This window comes from Lepidochelys kempii, chromosome 14, assembly GCF_965140265.1.
Source record: "Lepidochelys kempii isolate rLepKem1 chromosome 14, rLepKem1.hap2, whole genome shotgun sequence".
Lineage (NCBI taxonomy): Eukaryota > Metazoa > Chordata > Testudines > Cheloniidae > Lepidochelys > Lepidochelys kempii.
The window spans coordinates 9,080,556-9,097,894 of record NC_133269.1 but is presented as its reverse complement, the minus strand read 5'-3'; positions in this window follow the sequence as shown (position 1 = coordinate 9,097,894).

The following is a 17,339-nucleotide window of genomic DNA, read 5'->3' as shown; positions in this document are numbered from 1 at the left end:
TTTTGTCTACTTTGCTCTTACCAACTGATGATCAGATCAGTGGCAAGAGCAAATGCCCATGTTTGCCAAAAAAAAGCGGGATGGCCAGACAGGGCTTATAAAAAGGGACTGTCCCAGCCAAAACAGGTTGTAGGGTCACCCTACCAACCTTCCCTTCCAGAAAAACAACCCCACACTCCAGGTGTTTTGTAGGAAATGTTCTCCAATACAAGGAACTGTTTGTACACTACAGGGATGGGCTGAAAACCCTTGGACTGTGCATAAATAAGGAATTGCAGGGAGATGTGCAGCCGGACCCTCAGTAAGAGGTTCTGCAGGAGCCCAAAGAGGCGCTGTGACCTGACACAACCCACAGAGCACCAAGGTCTCCCTCTTGCAGCAAAAGGAACAGGTGTTGGGGCAGGGTGTGGGTGTGTGTGAGAGAGAGAGACCCATGCCATGCACACACACATGCTCATGGCTCCATGAAGGAGCTGCCCCAGTTTAGCTGTGGAACAAGAGTGGATTCCTCGCCCGCCCAACCACCCAGCCTCAGATGGATGGCAGCAAGTGGTGTTGAGATGGGTCATGAGGGCGAGGAAGTGGCTTACGTGAAGCAAAAACGTACAGATAATCTCTGGGCGCAGTTTAGAGGTGGACCAGCTGAATGTCATGCAGGCAGCTCAAGTGGCATGGTGGGGGGTGGCCTGGGAGGCCTATGGGGAAGAGGGCCTAATGATGCATTCTGGAGGGCAAGGGGTGCGGGCTGGGCAGGGACCTTCCTGTATGACCGCTACAGGAAGCAGAAGGCATTGATGCCCTCACTGCTGAAACATTGGTCAGCGTGTGGCTGTGCAGCTGGCAGCAAAATGCTCAGGCAGGAGGGAGAGCTTTGCTGTTAGTTACTCCTTAAATTACCTCTCCCCAGCTGCCTGCCCTGTGATGTTGTCGGATCACATGTAGGGAGGCAGACACAGTAGTAAGGTCACAGAATACCATCTAGAAACAGATCTTAGCCTGAACCCATCTGTCTCTAGTTCCAGGGGGGGCATGTGTATCAGCTGCCCTGCTTAGACATATTACAGTAGTACTAGTAGCATCAGCCAGGTTGCAGGGGTGCATGCTGTACAGACCTATGATACAGGTGCTATCACCAATTTGTCAGAACAGGCTTTTGCTGTGAGGTGTCTCTGGGCCCAGGCTCAGTTCTAGGGAGCTGCTTTAAGAGCCATAGTTCAAGGTTCTTTTGTTAAACCCCCATTATTGTTCAAATGTCACATTAATCTCAAGCCACACCCAGCAGGAGGCAGCAGTGCTCTAATTGAATGGTTTTCAAACTGTGGTTTGGGACCCCAAAGTAGGTGAGCAGCCAGGCCATGGTAAGAGTTTTTTTTTGGGGGGGGGCAGCTGTGGGGAGCCGCAGACCCTCCACTTGCCCAGGATGAGGGGGGGTCAACAGTTGCCCATAACCCGTGTCCCTCCCTCCTCCAGGGCAGATGGAGGGCCCACAGCTGCCCACGCTGCTCTTACCATGGCTGTGCTGTGCCCCCCCGAGCACCCCCCCCAGCTGGAGCCTGGTCCAGGTGAGAGCTGCGCAGGCAGCTGTGGGGAGCTGCAGCCCCTCTTGCCCGGGGTGGGGCAGGGCAAGGACATGGGCTGTGGGGAGCTGCTTATGACCCCCACCCATCGAATGCTTGAGCACCCTTTATTGCCACCCACCACTGTGTGCTGGTGTAAGAGAGGGGAGCCACTCACTCCCCGCCTCAATTCCTTTGTACTGGACAGACTCTGATAGAGCCCTCAACTCATCCACCCTCTGGCTGAGGTAATTGCCACAGAAATGCTGCCAGCTGCACCCTTAGAGAGCTAATAGCCAAGCTCTGTTTTAAAAGATAGTCCAGCTAAAGGTCCTCAAGCGACCCCTTTCCTGCAAGATCAAATGGAGAAGTGCTTCCACTTAGCCAGGTAAAAAGAAAAGGAGTACTTGTGGCACCTTAGAGACTAACCAATTTATTTTAGCGTAAGCTTTCGTGAGCTACAGCTCACTTCATCGGATGCATACTGTGGAAAGTTTAGAACATCTTATTATATACACACAAAGCATGAAAAAATACCTCCTCCCACCCCACTCTCCTGCTAGTAATAGCTTATCTAAAGTGATCGCTCTCCTTACAATGTGTATGATAATCAAGTTGGGCCATTTCCAGCACAAATCCAGGTTTTCTCACCCCCACCCCCACCCCAAACTCACTCTCCTGCTGGTAATAGCTTATCTAAAGTGATCGCTCTCCTTACATTGTGTATGATAATCAAGGTGGGCCATTTCCAGCACAAATCCAGGGTTTAACAAGAATGTTTGGCCGGGGGGGGGTAGGAAAAAACAAGGGGAAATAGGCTACCTTGCATAATGACTAAGCCACTCCCAGTCTCTATTCAAGCCTAAGTTAATTGTATCCAATTTGCAAATGAATTCCAATTCAGCAGTTTCTCGCTGGAGTCTGGATTTGATGTTTTTTTGTTGTAAAATAGCAACTTTCATGTCTGTAATCGTGTGACCAGAGAGATTGAAGTGTTCTCCGACTGGTTTACGAATGTTATTGTAACCCTTCTGCCCGTCAGAGTTGGCAGCAACAAGGGCCGGGTTCAATATCTAGGGGTTCCATTCCAATAACACAATGCAAACCGGCTCGAGCCCCCACCCAGTGACCTGGGACAAATATATACCACCCCCGCTGGGCGCCTCCAAGAGGCAATACTTCCCCTCTCGCAAGCACATAGTCTGAGTGTAGCAAAAGTCTTTTAATAAGAGAGAGAAACAATGTGGCATTATGTTGGGGAAACACCACCAACCGGATTCATAACACAACCCATGAGCAAAAACAACCCCACCCCAGGCAAATTGGGGCATGCCCTTTTCCCTTTGGTTCTTGAGTCCAGCAACCCCAAAAGTCCAATGCCCCAAAAGTCTCTGTCCCTGGTCAGGGCAGCCCCAGAGTTCGAAAGTTTATCGGCGGAGCTTTACCTCCCAACCTGGGTGGAAATGGGACGGGGGTAAGAGGCACCTTACGTGATCTGAAGCTGACCGCCCCATAGCTCCATAGCGGCGCTCCGCTCCGCTCCGCCAGCCGCCCCACAAAACTCCTTCGCGCAGCTGCACTCCGCTCCACCAGCCGCCCCACGAACTCCTTTGCTCAGCTGCGCTCCGCTCCGCCAGCCGCCCCACGAACTCCTTCACTCAGCTCCACGGCCCACAAGCAGCTCCTGCCATCCACACACTGCTCCGTGTCGAACTGCTTCACCAGCCGTCCCGCAAACTGCTCCACAATATATCTTCAGGCTCCCCCACTACTTAACACAACACTCAGTGATTTCAGCTCTTAGGTGAATTCAGCTTATAGTAGGGGAGCCCCAGTGCTGGTGCACTGTCAGCCCAAAGTGAGCTCAGCAGCCTATAACTAGACTTCTAATGAAATCAAAATTAGCTCTGATATTCCACAGTGGAGAGAGGAGGAAGTGCAATCAGCATGTAAGGCCCTCACCAAGGGGCCCATGCCACCAAGTATTAATACTTATCCCCAGCCTCTCTCCATTCACACAGTTTTGGAACCCATGACCCTTGCCTAGCGAGTGCTACTTAGATGATGGTGAATCCCTCCATCGTAACAAAAGGCCACGTACAGTTCCAAGCACAGTTCCCATAATCAGGGTAATAACAATTTATTCTTCCTGCCCCAATAACAGAGACACTGGGGATCCCACAGCAGCCAAAGTGACCATTTGGGCAGCTATGGTCTCATTCTAGGCGTGGTGGGTGTGCCTATGCAAATGAGATCGGCCCCTGAAGTTCTTTTCCACAACTTGCCACACCTCACCACCAGATGTCAGGGTGGAGCTCATCCTGACACTGCTTACATCCTCCCCCCAGCCGAGACTTTGTCGTCCCGACAAATCACACTCCCTTTATACCAACTCATTGGTTTCCTCCAAAGGGCCTCAGGAAGCCCACTTTAGCTTCCACAAGCCTGTGTGCTAAATGTATTGGCTCCTCACTAGTCACCCCAGGTGCATCATAAGTTAACCGTTTCACTGGTCTTATCACCCTGTCTCGTCTATTGAGAATCTCTGTTGCCGAAGTAAGGGGAACATCCTCTTGAGTGACGGATGGAGAGGCTTCCCTGGAGGGTCCCTCGGCTACTGGCGTAGGCCCCTGCACTCCTAGTTCTAACGCTGGAGGGTCCAAGGTGCCCAGGACATCCTCTACCTGTCTGTCCCCATTGTCCAATAACCTGTGTGTGTCATCACAGGGGGGTCTCATCAGCAGCACCGGGGTATCAGAAAGGGGCCTAAATAGTTCCGCCATTGGGTTTAGGGCGGAAGAGGGAAAACTCTCGTTTGGTTCAGCTGATCGAGACTGAAATCTTGTCTCCATCCCAGGATACACCAGGGTTGTGTCTTCCTCCTCAGACTCACTCTCAGATGTGCAGAATAGGGGTAAGTTAGCTGCAGGGGGCCCACTGTCTGTGTTGGATGGCGGCTTTGGTCTAGCACCTCTGTTCTGCCCGGCGGCCCTGCCGTGGCCCATCTCACAAGGGGTGCTTACCAATTCCCCCACAGGGAGCAAAAGGTTTCTATGCACCGTCTTTATTTGCCCTGGACCGTCTTCAGGTTTGATCTTGTAGACCGGCAGATCTCCCAGCTTTTCCATCACCAGGTAAGGTATTGCCTTCCATCTGTCAGCTATCTTGTGTTTGCCAGCAATACCCAAATTTCGCAGCAGGACTCTGTCCCCCGGCTGGAGCTCCTGCGAACGCACTCTAGCATCATATCGATGTTTGTTGCGGTCTGCGTTCTTCCGAGCCGCAGCGGTAGCTAAGCGATAAGCATCCCGCAGCTTTTCTCTTAGTCGGGATACATATTGTTGATGAGTTTCATAGCTATCTCCATCCTCTGATACACCAAAGCACAAGTCTATGGGTAATCTTGGTTCTCGCCCAAACATCAAGAGATATGGGGTGACTCCTGTAGCATCGTTCTTTGTGGCATTGTAGGCATGCACCAGAAATGCGACATGCTGGCTCCAGGTTGCCTTCTGCTCTGGTCGCAAAGTTCCCAACATATCTAATAGGGTTCGATTGAACCTCTCTGGCTGAGGATCACCTTGGGGGTGATAAGGCGTTGTCCTAGACTTTTTAATTCCTGCTATCTTCAGCACCTCCTTCAGAAGGTGACTCTCAAAATCCCGCCCCTGATCAGAGTGTATCCGAGCCGGGAATCCATAGACTGAGAAATATTTGTCCCACAATACTCGAGCAACGGTGGTGGCCCTCTGATCACGTGTGGGATATGCTTGTGCATACCGTGTAAAATGGTCAGTCACTACTAGAATGTTTCCAACATTCCTCTTGTCTACCTCTACAGACAAGAAATCAATGCATACCAACTCCAAAGGTTTGTTGCTGGTGATGTTCTTGAGATATGCAGCCCTCGTGGGCAGAGTTTTCCTTTGAACACATCGAGCGCAAGTCTCACATTTCCTGCGAACATCTTCAGCCATTCGGGGCCAATAGAACCTACTACGAATAAGTTCCAGGGTCCTCTCCATCCCTAAATGCCCAAAGTCATCATGCAGGGCCCTCATGGCCAGGGCTCTGTACTTTTTTGGCAGTACTAGTTGTGCTCGTTGTTTTTGTAAAGGGTCAGTGGTCATTCGGTGTAGCACTCCCTGAATCAGTTTTAGTTTGGTCCATTCTCTCAATAGTAGTTTACCCTCCGGGTTAGGTGGGACAACCGCAGTTGGGCTTCGCCCCTCCCTTTTGGCAAGTAGTGTATCACGAATGTCAATATCTTGCCGCTGGGCTTCTTGCCAGTCAGCCGCATTGAGCATGGGCAAAGGAGATTGGTCTAATGCAATATAGTTCACCGAAGCAGAAGGCATGCATTCAGGGGGCAGGCCCAAAGCTTCTGCAACACATCCCTGAAAGTCTTCACGGGCCTCTGGCTCTCGGCGACTCACACTGCAAATAGCTCTCACTCCATCTGTGGGTATCACAGCAACTTCTGGAGCCTGCGGACGCCTGGACAATGCATCTGCATCTACATTGCTTCTCCCTGATCGGTACTGAATGCTGAACTCATAGCTAGCCAAGGCGGCCACCCATCTCTGCCCTGTAGCATCCAGCTTAGCACTTGTTAACACATAAGTCAGTGGATTGTTGTCTGTCCACACCTGGAACTGAGCACCATACAAGTAGTCTCGAAATTTCTCAGTGATGGCCCATTTCAAGGCCAAAAACTCCAGCTTGTGGGTGGGATAGCGAGTTTCACTATCAGACAATCCTCGGCTGGCAAAGGCTACAGGTTTACATTTGCCTTCCACTTCCTGGTACAGGACTGCTCCCAGACCCTCCAAACTGGCATCAGTATGCAGGATAAATGGTTTGCTTGGGTCAGCAAAAACTAGGACTGGAGCATGAGTTAGGCAAGTAATGATTTCTCGAAAAGCCCTTTCACATCTCTCATCCCACCGTGGCCCAAATGGTGCAAAGGGGCCATTGTGTCTCTGCACAGGAGGCTTTGGGGACCTCCCCTTATTCTTGGACTTAGATTTGTTCTTGCTGGACTGATGTCCCCTGGTAAGATCATTCAGAGGCTTTACAATCGTAGCATAGTTTTTCACAAATCTGCGGTAGTAGCCACTAAATCCAAGGAAGGTCTTGAGTTCTCTGTAGTTACTTGGACGTGGCCATGTAGTGAGTGCTTCTATTTTATCAGGATCAGTACTCACACCTTCTTGGGACACAATGTGACCCACATACTTCACTGAGGTTCTGCAGAACTGGCATTTGTCAATTGAAAGCTTCAGACCATAATCCTCCAACCTATCAAGCACTTTAAGAAGTCTTTCTTCATGCTCCTCTAAGGTTCTTCCAAACACAATCAGGTCATCCAAATAAACTAACACTTGCAGTAAATTCATGTCTCCCACAACTTTCTCCATGAGACGTTGAAAGGTGGCAGGTGCTCCAGAAATCCCTTGGGGCATGCGTTCGAACTGATAAAACCCTAATGGGCAGATGAAGGCTGTCTTCTCCTTATCTTCTTCTCCCAGAGGGATCTGGTAGTATCCACTTCGAAGATCCAACACAGAGAACCACTGGCTTCCCAGCAAACAGTCTAAGGCGTCTTGCACTCGAGGCATAGTGTACTGGTCGACCACCGTACGGCTGTTTAGGGTGCGGTAGTCAATACACATCCGGATTTTCCCATTCTTTTTGCGGACTACCACAATGGGTGAGGCGTATGGGCTGCGGGACTCTGTAATGATGCCATTCGCAGCCAGCTCCTGAAGATGATGTCGCACATCTTCCATCTCAGAGAGAGCAATCTTCCTAGATCTCTCCCTGAAAGGTCGAGAGTCATGTAGTCTGATATTGTGCTCTACTCCTTTTGCACATCCCACATCCCACTCATGCAGTGAGAACACCTTGGATCTTTCACAAAGTTTCTTCCTCAGGCGATCTTTCCCGTCCTCGGACACTGGTGAATCTCCAAAGTCAAACTTTGCTGGGTCTATTGCCGGAACTGGAGTTTCATACTGGGGTTTTACAATCGACTCAGGCTCAAAGAGGTCTGCTATCTTTTGTCCTTGCTTCACAAAAATATCACGACTCGTTTCATTAGCAATCAGTATAGTCACCCTTTCCTGGGCTTCAGCAGGTAGGGTTATGACTCCACTGGGGACCAGCACTCCTTCAGGGAGCTCTCCTCCCATCGGCTGCTCTATCATTGCTAACGTCCCTTTACTGCCTTTCAGACAGGTACTCATGACAAGCACTTCTTGCTCCGTCCTTGCAGGCACTACTAAGGGGGTTGTGCCCGCGTACTTCAGTGCCCCAAGCGGTAGCTCAGATGTGTCCCTTTTAGCGCTCTCAATTTTCCTATAGGCTTCAGCACAAAGCGTATGGATCATCAGGGTATTCAGGTACTGGTCCCCAGCCCGCCTTCTGCAGTAATCCGCGAGTACCTTGAAGAGACTGGAGTTGGTCCCTATCAGCACAGACACATCAGAAGTCCCTTTAGGGTCAGGGCATATTAAGGCAGCTGTGTCTACCTCTTCTCTTACCCCAGCAACCTCCTCTGGGAATTCCAGGTGCACTATGACATACCCTTGATAGGGGTATTCATCCATGCTGAGGCCACATAGGCCAAGGCCAGTCAGTGGCTGTATAGGCAGGTGCCTAAGCATCTGTTGGTAGAATGACTGAAATATAATAGTCACTTGAGATCCAGTGTCAAGCACTGCTTTACACTCCACCCCTTCGATCCTCACCATGACCTCTGCTCGAGGCCCTATCAGTCCTGCAGGGATCCCAGCTGGACAGTCTTTTCTGGGGGAATCTTCAAATCCTGCAGACCTGGGGGGTCCCCGTCCCCAGACCTTCTGGCAGCTACCGGATCTCTCCCAACTGATCCTCAGCTTTCCATACACTAAGGAGGGGTTTTCTTCATTACGGCACTTGGCAGCACTGTGTCCATCCTGACCACATCGGTAGCAGAAGAATTGACCTTTCCCCCTTCGCCTGGGGGGGATGGTGGCTCTAAGTGCGGGCTTCTCAATCGCCACAGTTTGAGGCTTCTTATTCCTAGAAGTCTTAACTCGGTCAACGGTACTTTGCAGCTCAGCTATCCGTTCCGTCAGGACCTGCATTTGTTGGGCAAGTTCCTCTCTGGTGCTCACCATCAGTACACTGGCCATTTGCAGTGGTGTTGTGCTGGCTGGCTCTGATGTTTGGGCTTCCCAAAACTCACTGGCAGCCTGCCTTTCTTCCTCCTCTCGGACCTCTTTTATCAGCTGGGAGTAACTTGGGGGATGTTCCCGTCGTTCTCTTAGCCGGAGATGAAGTAGAATCGGGTTCTGATACTGAGTTCCTCTTACAATTTGAGCCAGTCTGGTCTGATCCATCTGCTCAGCAGTCACTGCTCCCCTCATGACAGCTCTCTGAAGCAGTCTCTCCAGTCTCTGTATGTAGGCTGAAGCCTTCTCGCCCTTTTGTTGTCGGGAATTAAGGAACTTACAGTAGCTGTCTTCAGGGCCCTCTACGCTCCCAAAGTTGTGTTCAAGGGCCTCTAGGCAGTCCTTCACACTGACCCCAGGGTCAATGAGCTTCAGGGTGCGAATCACATCTAATGCTGGGCCGCCAAGGCTCTCTATAAGGCATCTTCGCTTTTCTGCATCTGGTACAGCCCACTCTTGCAGCATTTCAGTGGTATGCTCTAACCAGGGTTCAAACTCCTCCTCCCCAGCAAATAATCTTAACTTACGACAAGAGTCTGACTCAGCATGGGGCAGCACAACCTTTTCCAATATTTGCCCCAGAGCTTTTGTCCAATCATCAGCCGAGGCTGCAGCCTCCGAGCTAGAAGCTGCTGAGCCAGGGCCCAACAAACCTGAAATATTAGCCATTATACAAACAGTAATTTCCTCAAAATATAAGCACAAACAAAAAAAATATAAATTGTTTCCCAATGTAGTGGATCACTCAACAGGTGCTTGCGAGGGGTACTGACCCAGGCGATCCCGGACGAGCCCCCAAAAATGTAACCCTTCTGCCCGTCAGAGTTGGCAGCAACAAGGGCCGGGTTCAATATCTAGGGGTTCCATTCCAACAACACAATGCAAACCGGCTCGAGCCCCCACCCAGTGACCTGGGACAAATATATACCACCCCCGCTGGGCGCCTCCAAGAGGCAATACTTCCCCTCTCGCAAGCACATAGTCTGAGTGTAGCAAAAGTCTTTTAATAAGAGAGAGAAACAATGTGGCATTATGTTGGGGAAACACCACCAACCGGATTCATAACACAACCCATGAGCAAAAACAACCCCACCCCAGGCAAATTGGGGCATGCCCTTTTCCCTTTGGTTCTTGAGTCCAGCAACCCCAAAAGTCCAATGCCCCAAAAGTCTCTGTCCCTGGTCAGGGCAGCCCCAGAGTTCGAAAGTTTATCGGCGGAGCTTTACCTCCCAACCTGGGTGGAAATGGGACGGGGGTAAGAGGCACCTTACATGATCTGAAGCTGACCGCCCCATAGCTCCATAGCGGCGCTCCGCTCCGCCAGCCGCCCCACAAAACTCCTTCGCGCAGCTGCACTCCGCTCCACCAGCCGCCCCACGAACTCCTTTGCTCAGCTGCGCTCCGCTCCGCCAGCCGCCCCACGAACTCCTTCACTCAGCTCCACGGCCCACAAGCAGCTCCTGCCATCCACACACTGCTCCGTGTCGAACTGCTTCACCAGCCGTCCCGCAAACTGCTCCACAATATATCTTCAGGCTCCCCCACTACTTAACACAACACTCAGTGATTTCAGCTCTTAGGTGAATTCAGCTTATAGTAGGGGAGCCCCAGTGCTGGTGCACTGTCAGCCCAAAGTGAGCTCAGCAGCCTATAACTAGACTTCTAATGAAATCAAAATTAGCTCTGATATTCCACAGTGGAGAGAGGAGGAAGTGCAATCAGCATGTAAGGCCCTCACCAAGGGGCCCATGCCACCAAGTATTAATACTTGTCCCCAGCCTCTCTCCATTCACACAGTTTTGGAACCCATGACCCTTGCCTAGCGAGTGCTACTTAGATGATGGTGAATCCCTCCATCGTAACAAAAGGCCACGTACAGTTCCAAGCACAGTTCCCATAATCAGGGTAATAACAATTTATTCTTCCTGCCCCAATAACAGAGACACTGGGGATCCCACAGCAGCCAAAGTGACCATTTGGGCAGCTATGGTCTCATTCTAGGCGTGGTGGGTGTGCCTATGCAAATGAGATCGGCCCCTGAAGTTCTTTTCCACAACTTGCCACACCTCACCACCAGATGTCAGGGTGGAGCTCATCCTGACACTGCTTACATCATAATTCTTGACATCTAATTTGTGTCCATTTATTCTTTTACGTAGAGACTGTCCAGTTTGACCAATGTACATGGCAGAGGGGCATTGCTGGCACATGATGGCATATATCACATTGATGGATGTGCAGGTGAACGAGCTTCTGATAGTGTGGCTGATGTTATTAGGCCCTGTGATGGTGTCCCCTGAATAGATATGTGGGCACAGTTGGCAAAGGGCTTTGTTGCAAGGATAGGTTCCTGGGTTAGTGGTTCTGTTGTGTGGTATGTGGTTGCTGGTGAGTATTTGCTTCAGGTTGAGGGGCTGTCTGTAGGCAAGGACTGGCCTGTCTCCCAAGATTTGTGAGAGTGTTGGGTCATCCTTCAGGATAGGTTGTAGATCCTTAATAATGTTTAATAATCCCCTTGTTTTTTCCTACCCCGCCCCCCCAGACGTTCTTGTTAAACCCTGGATTTGTGCTGGAAATGGCCCACCTTGATTATCATACGCAATGTAAGGAGAGTGGTCACTTTAGATAAGCTATTACCAGCAGGAGAGTGAGTTTGTGTGTGTGGGGGGGGGTGAGAAAACCTGGATTTGTGCTGGAAATGGCCCACCTTGATTATCATACACAATGTAAGGAGAGTGATCGCTTTAGATAAGCTATTACCAGCAGGAGAGTGGGGTGGGAGGAGGTATTTTTTCATGCTTTGTGTGTATATAATAAGATCTTCTAAACTTTCCACAGTATGCATCCGATGAAGTGAGCTGTAGCTCACAAAAGCTTATGCTCAAATAAATTGGTTAGTCTCTAAGGTGCCACAAGTACTCCTTTTCTTTTTGCGAATACAGACTAACACAGTTGTTACTCTGAAACCTGAAATTAGCCAGGTAAGTGTTTCTAGTTGTGTGTTTTCTGCTATTCAGAAGCACTTTCTGAACATCCTTCAAGCGGGACCTTTCAAAGGGTCTCAGCCATGAAGTACTCACTCCATCAGATGGACAACTCAGAGACTAGGATGGAGCAAGCACCTGTGGTCCTGGGAAATTACATCTGGATCCAACTGGAGACACAGGAGGCTTGACCGACAAGAATAGTAGGGTCGCGTACCAGTGTTGACGAGGCCATGTCAGTGCTAGGAGGATGAGGTGAACAGGTCTTGTTTCACTTTGAAGATGATCCTGGAAGGTAAAGGAATCGGCAGGAAAGCATACAGGAGGGATTTCTTCCAGGCTAAGAGACAAGCATCTGTCAGCGAGCCTGGGCTGAGCCCTTCCTGTGAATAGAACTGATGACATTTTTCCCCCAGAGATGAAAGATGGACCTGACCATATCTGGACCACTTGTGGTGATCAGAGAAGGATCTGCGCAGCTGATCCACTAATGTGTTCTGTTTCCCCAAAGGGCAAGCAGCTCTGATATGAACTGAGCTGGTTATACAGAAGTCCCAGAGGTGAATTGCCTCCTGGCACAGTGGGTTTGACTGTGCTTCTCCTTGCCTGTTTATATAAAACAGGGTTGCCTAATTGTCTGTCAGAATTAATAGATTTTTTTCCCACTGTGTTAGGGAGGAAGGCCAAGCAAGCTAGATGTATTGCTCTTAACTCCTTGACATTTATATGAGTCTCCAGATCTTGAGACGACCAAAGATCTTGAGTCTACAGGTACCTCCTATGAGCTCCCCAACCCAGAGAAGATTCTTATGTGACTAGAGGTAGGGTTGGAAGCGGGGGGAGAAAGGGAAAGTGTAGTCTGGCGTACTGATCAACATAGGTACATGCTGCCCTGTGACCCAGAAGACTGAGGCAGCTGCATACTGTTGTGAGAGGATATACGCTCAGTTGCAGCACTAGGTCCTATAAAGTTTCAAACCTGGCTTGTGGAAGAAAGGCATTGGCCTTCATGGACTCTAAAGACTGCCCCGATGAATTCTATTGTCTTTACCTGTTTCAGGATTGATTTGTCTCAATTTACTAGGATCCCCAGTGCATTGAATGTGGACAGGTTACTGGATATGCTGGATAGGATTTGAGCCTCAGACCAACCTCTGGCCAAGCAGTCGTCTAGGTATGGGAACATGTGGTCACCTAATTTTCATAAGTGAGCTGCCACAATTGCCCTGCACCTTGTGAACACTTGAGGAGCAGCTAACAGACCAAAGAGAAGCACAGTAAATTGATAATGGCAGCCGTTCACCACAAATCTGAGAGACTTTCCACAGTCGTGGCATATTGCAACATGGAGTTAAGCATCCTTTAAACTGAGGGCAGCGTACCAATCTTTTAAATCTAAATTAGGCATGAGATCGTCTTGGGGATCAGGAAGTAGCAGGAATAGGAGCCCTTTTCCCTGAGATACAACAGGACTTCCTCTATGGCCTGAAGAATACACGTTGAAGGGCAATCTCATGAGAATGGTCCCTGAAGAGGGATGGAGAAAGGGGTTGGGGTCGGGCAGAAATAAACTGGATGGCATACATCAGTTTCACCATGCTTAAGATCCACTGTTCTGATGCTATGTGGGCCTAAGCATTTAGGCAGTGGGATAAGAAATTGATAAACAAAGAATGGGGAACAAATGGAGCCATGGTGACTAGTACACTGTCCTTAACAAACCCATCAAAATGCCTGTTTGGACAAGGCGGCTGGATGGGATGAGCTCACTGATGCTGAAGAGGAGGGTGGTGGACGGCACCTCCTATAATCTCTGCCCTGTTTCCTGAGTGGATCTTGGGATCGAGGCGCATAATAGTATTTGTATAGCTGCTGCGGATCATACTGTTTTCTTTTTTATGCTGGGGTATAGATCTGAAGGGATTTGAGTGTTGCCCTAGAATCCTTAAGGCTATGAAGCCTGTCATCCATTTTCTCTGAAAACAGTGAGGGACCTTCAAAAAGAAGCTCCTGGTTAGTCCTCTAGAGGTAAACCAGACAACTGCAACCGTGAACCCCTTATAGTAATTGCTTTTGCCATGGTTTGAGCAACCGAGTCTGCACTATCCAAACCCCCCTGGAGGGAAGTCCTCTTACCTTCATCCACCATTACTGCAAATTCTTGTCTACAGTCCTCTGGTACATTGTTTTTAGATTTTATAATGCTCTCCTAGAGGGTGAAGTCATATCGACTCACAAGAATGTGTCGGTTGCAATCCTGAGTTGCAGGCTTCCTGAAGAAGAAAGCTTGCAGCCAAACAGATTCAGCCTCTTTGAATCTTTGCTTTTCAGCATGGAAGTTTATTGCCCCTGTCTTTCCTGATCATTGGCAGCTGCCATCACAAGAGAGCCAGGGGGCAGGGCGGTGGAGTAAGAGTAAATATGTTCAAATGCCCTAGAGAAGATGAAGTACCTCTTTTCAGCTCATTTTGCTTTGGGGGGAAGGGAGAAGGGTGTCTGCCAAAAAGCCTTGACTGGTTTCATGATGGCTTCATTAATTGGTAGAGCAACCCTGACTGGGGTTGCTGATACTAGGATGTCCACCAACTTGTGAGAGCTTTCACGCACCTCTTCTGCCTGAATGTCAAGTCCAGAAGCCACTCTTTTAAAAAGATCTCGATGAGCAGTGTGGTCCTCTGGCGGTGATGAGTCACTTGGACAGCTCAACAGCCTCATCTGGTGAGGACGATGCAACATGCATCTGAGGTGTTGGTTGGTCTGTGGCTTGTGGCAGGGAAGGTGCCTGAGTGGCTGCTGGCTGCTTGGTACTAGTCTTGATACTGGGTACCAGGGAATGATGCTTTTTGGTAACAGTGCCTCTGGTGAACTCTCAGTGAGCGAGATGGTTGAGGGGAGGTCCTAGTTGGAGGGGAATGCCCCATGGCATCCAGACTGGCTACTGATATGGGCCCGGGACCCATCCTTGCCCAGCTTGTTGATCCTTAGACGAGGCCCAGTGCTGGGGATGCTGTATGACCCATGGTCCCAATGACTTATGTTCCCCATCCTGGGTGGGAGACAGAGCACCACACCTCTGAGTCTGAGGAAGGAGAGTCAGATGCTTCTGCCATTGCAAGGGCAGATCCAGATGGAACCAGGGAGAGGTAACCTGAGCCTGGAGATGGCAGTACCAGGGAAATCATGGGAGGCTTTCCTCTTGTCAACATGGGCTTTTGCAAAGGCTTGGGTTGTGGCACTGTAGGAGCTCAATATGGTGAGGTATGAGCAATGGACATCGGTACCAGCTGCACACCTTCCACTGCCAGCGATATTAGTACCAAGGGGCTAAATAAGACTCATGCAGCTGCATACATCTCCAGGAGGGTTGGGATCAGCATTGTCTGCTGGCCAAGTGTCATTCAGTGGATGGCCTTGTCAGACCTGGCACCAGCTCTGGAAGCTATTATCCCCTCCTGGGAGATGGCGAGCATTCTGGGGGGGATGTGTCTCTTGCCCAAATGCTTTGTCAAGTCTCTGCCTTTGTCTGGCTTTGGTACCAATGCAGTCAAGAGCATAGCTGCCAACTCTATGGGTGCTCCGGGGCTGGAGCACCCACGGGGAAAAATTAGTGGGTGCTCTGCACCCACTGGCAGCCAAGCTCCCCTCCCTCGAGCGCGCCGAGTCCCTGTTCCTCCACCTACCTCCCAGCGCTTCCCCGCGGCCGCCACCAAACAGCTGGCGGGGATTTGGGGCAGGGAGAAGGCGGAGTTGGGGCAGGGACTTTGGGAAAAGGGGGCAGGCCAGGGGTGGCAAGAGGCGGGGCTGGGCCAGGGCCATATGGAAGGGATGGAGAGCAGAGGCAGGGTCAGGCACCCAGGGGAAAGCGGTGAAGTCGGCACCTATGGTCAAGAGAGGAACTGAACCTTCAGAAGGCCTAAGCTTTTTCTTTAGTACCAAGGAACAGTCCCAAGGAGCCAAAGACGCCTCCAGTGGTTCTGCACTGAAGCTGATGTATTTAGGGCGCCTTCCCCATGTGACACCTCTGAGGGGAGTGAAATGCTGCCTCCATAAGGAAGCACTTAACCCTCACCGGCCTATCTTTTTTCTTGAGTGAGGCTTGAACGCTTTGCAAATGTAACATTTGTCACTAACGTTTTGAGCAGGCTGGGTGCAGGTCACTGACCAGCATGGGTTTCATACAGATTCAGCAGGACTTAAACCCCAATGAATGATGCACCATTCTGGTACCAAGAGAAAAAAAGGAGTCAAAAAGAGATCAAAACCAGAAAATTAGCACTAAAACTGTCTAAAACTAACTAACTACTATTTTACAACAAACAGGATCTATATGTAGAAAGGAGTGAGGGAAGCACTTGAATTAACAAGCCTGGATCGCTCCGACGACTGTCACTGGTGGTAAGAAGGAATTCTGGTGGGTTGGGGGAAGCTCTGCTCTCTTACACCAGCACACAGTGGTGTGTGGCAACAGGGCATTCACGCCACCCGTTTGGGTACTGCTGAGGGGGGAAAATGTCCAATATCTTTGCACATGTCCATTCCACTATAGGTATACACGCATCCTGTACAATCAATTGAAGAAGAACAAACAGCGGTCTCACAGATTACCTTAATGGACAGTACTCAGCCAGTCAGGGTTGGTAGCTGAAGGACTCCATTCTTAGAGATAGGCCTTCCCCACAATAAATCTATTGAACACCAACAAGAATAACAAATACCCTCTCTTCTGTTCCAGAGCAGGTGCCAGCCAGGGTCCCTCCAGAATACTTACTGCGTGTCTTGGTCTCAAGGTCGACTTTATGCCTTTCTCCTGATACCCAAAGTCATGAAGATGATCAGGCAGGGAGGATATGGCTACAGTGACACAAAAAGCCCCCTTAATGGCCCAGAGCATATTTAGTAGCAGACTTACTGCACCTGTGTACAGTGACTTATCTCTCTCCCAGACTTGTAGACAAATTCACCAGAACTTCCAAGTCTCCAACTGTTTAACCCTTTCAAGTCTCTACCAAGAGAATTTAAATCAATTTCTACAGTTTAAATAACATGGAACACTTTGTGGCTGTTTGGCAGTGGGAGGCAGGGAGAAGCATGCAGCATGGGTTTTTATAGTAAGGTAAAATTAAATAAGATGAATTTTAAAAAGCCCTTTGTAACAATCCCCATTTTGTAGCTTTCTTCTTCCAAACTTTGAGCAGAGGAGTTGGGCTTCATCAGTGCTTATAGGAAAATAGGAGCTTAGTTTTCAGCTACTTTTATATTAACTAGTTGTACCTAGTCAATGAGTATCTCTAACATCCTTTTTAGGGAAACCTTTCATCTAACTACCCTCTGTCTTATATGTGAGAGAGAGCTCAAATTAGGTTTCTGTTAAAGGGTTCTTTTGTCAAACTAACAGCAAGTGATATTTTAGTCTTCCATGGATGTTTGTGAGGTAGTAACAATGCAATAATTGTGAAAGAAGCAAAATGCAAACTCCAAGAATTCTTTATAGAAGTCACTGTATTGTAGTAAGTGCAATAAAAACAGACAATGAATCAGTACAATTAAGATACTTGTGCTCAGTGTTTGTCTTTTCAAAATTA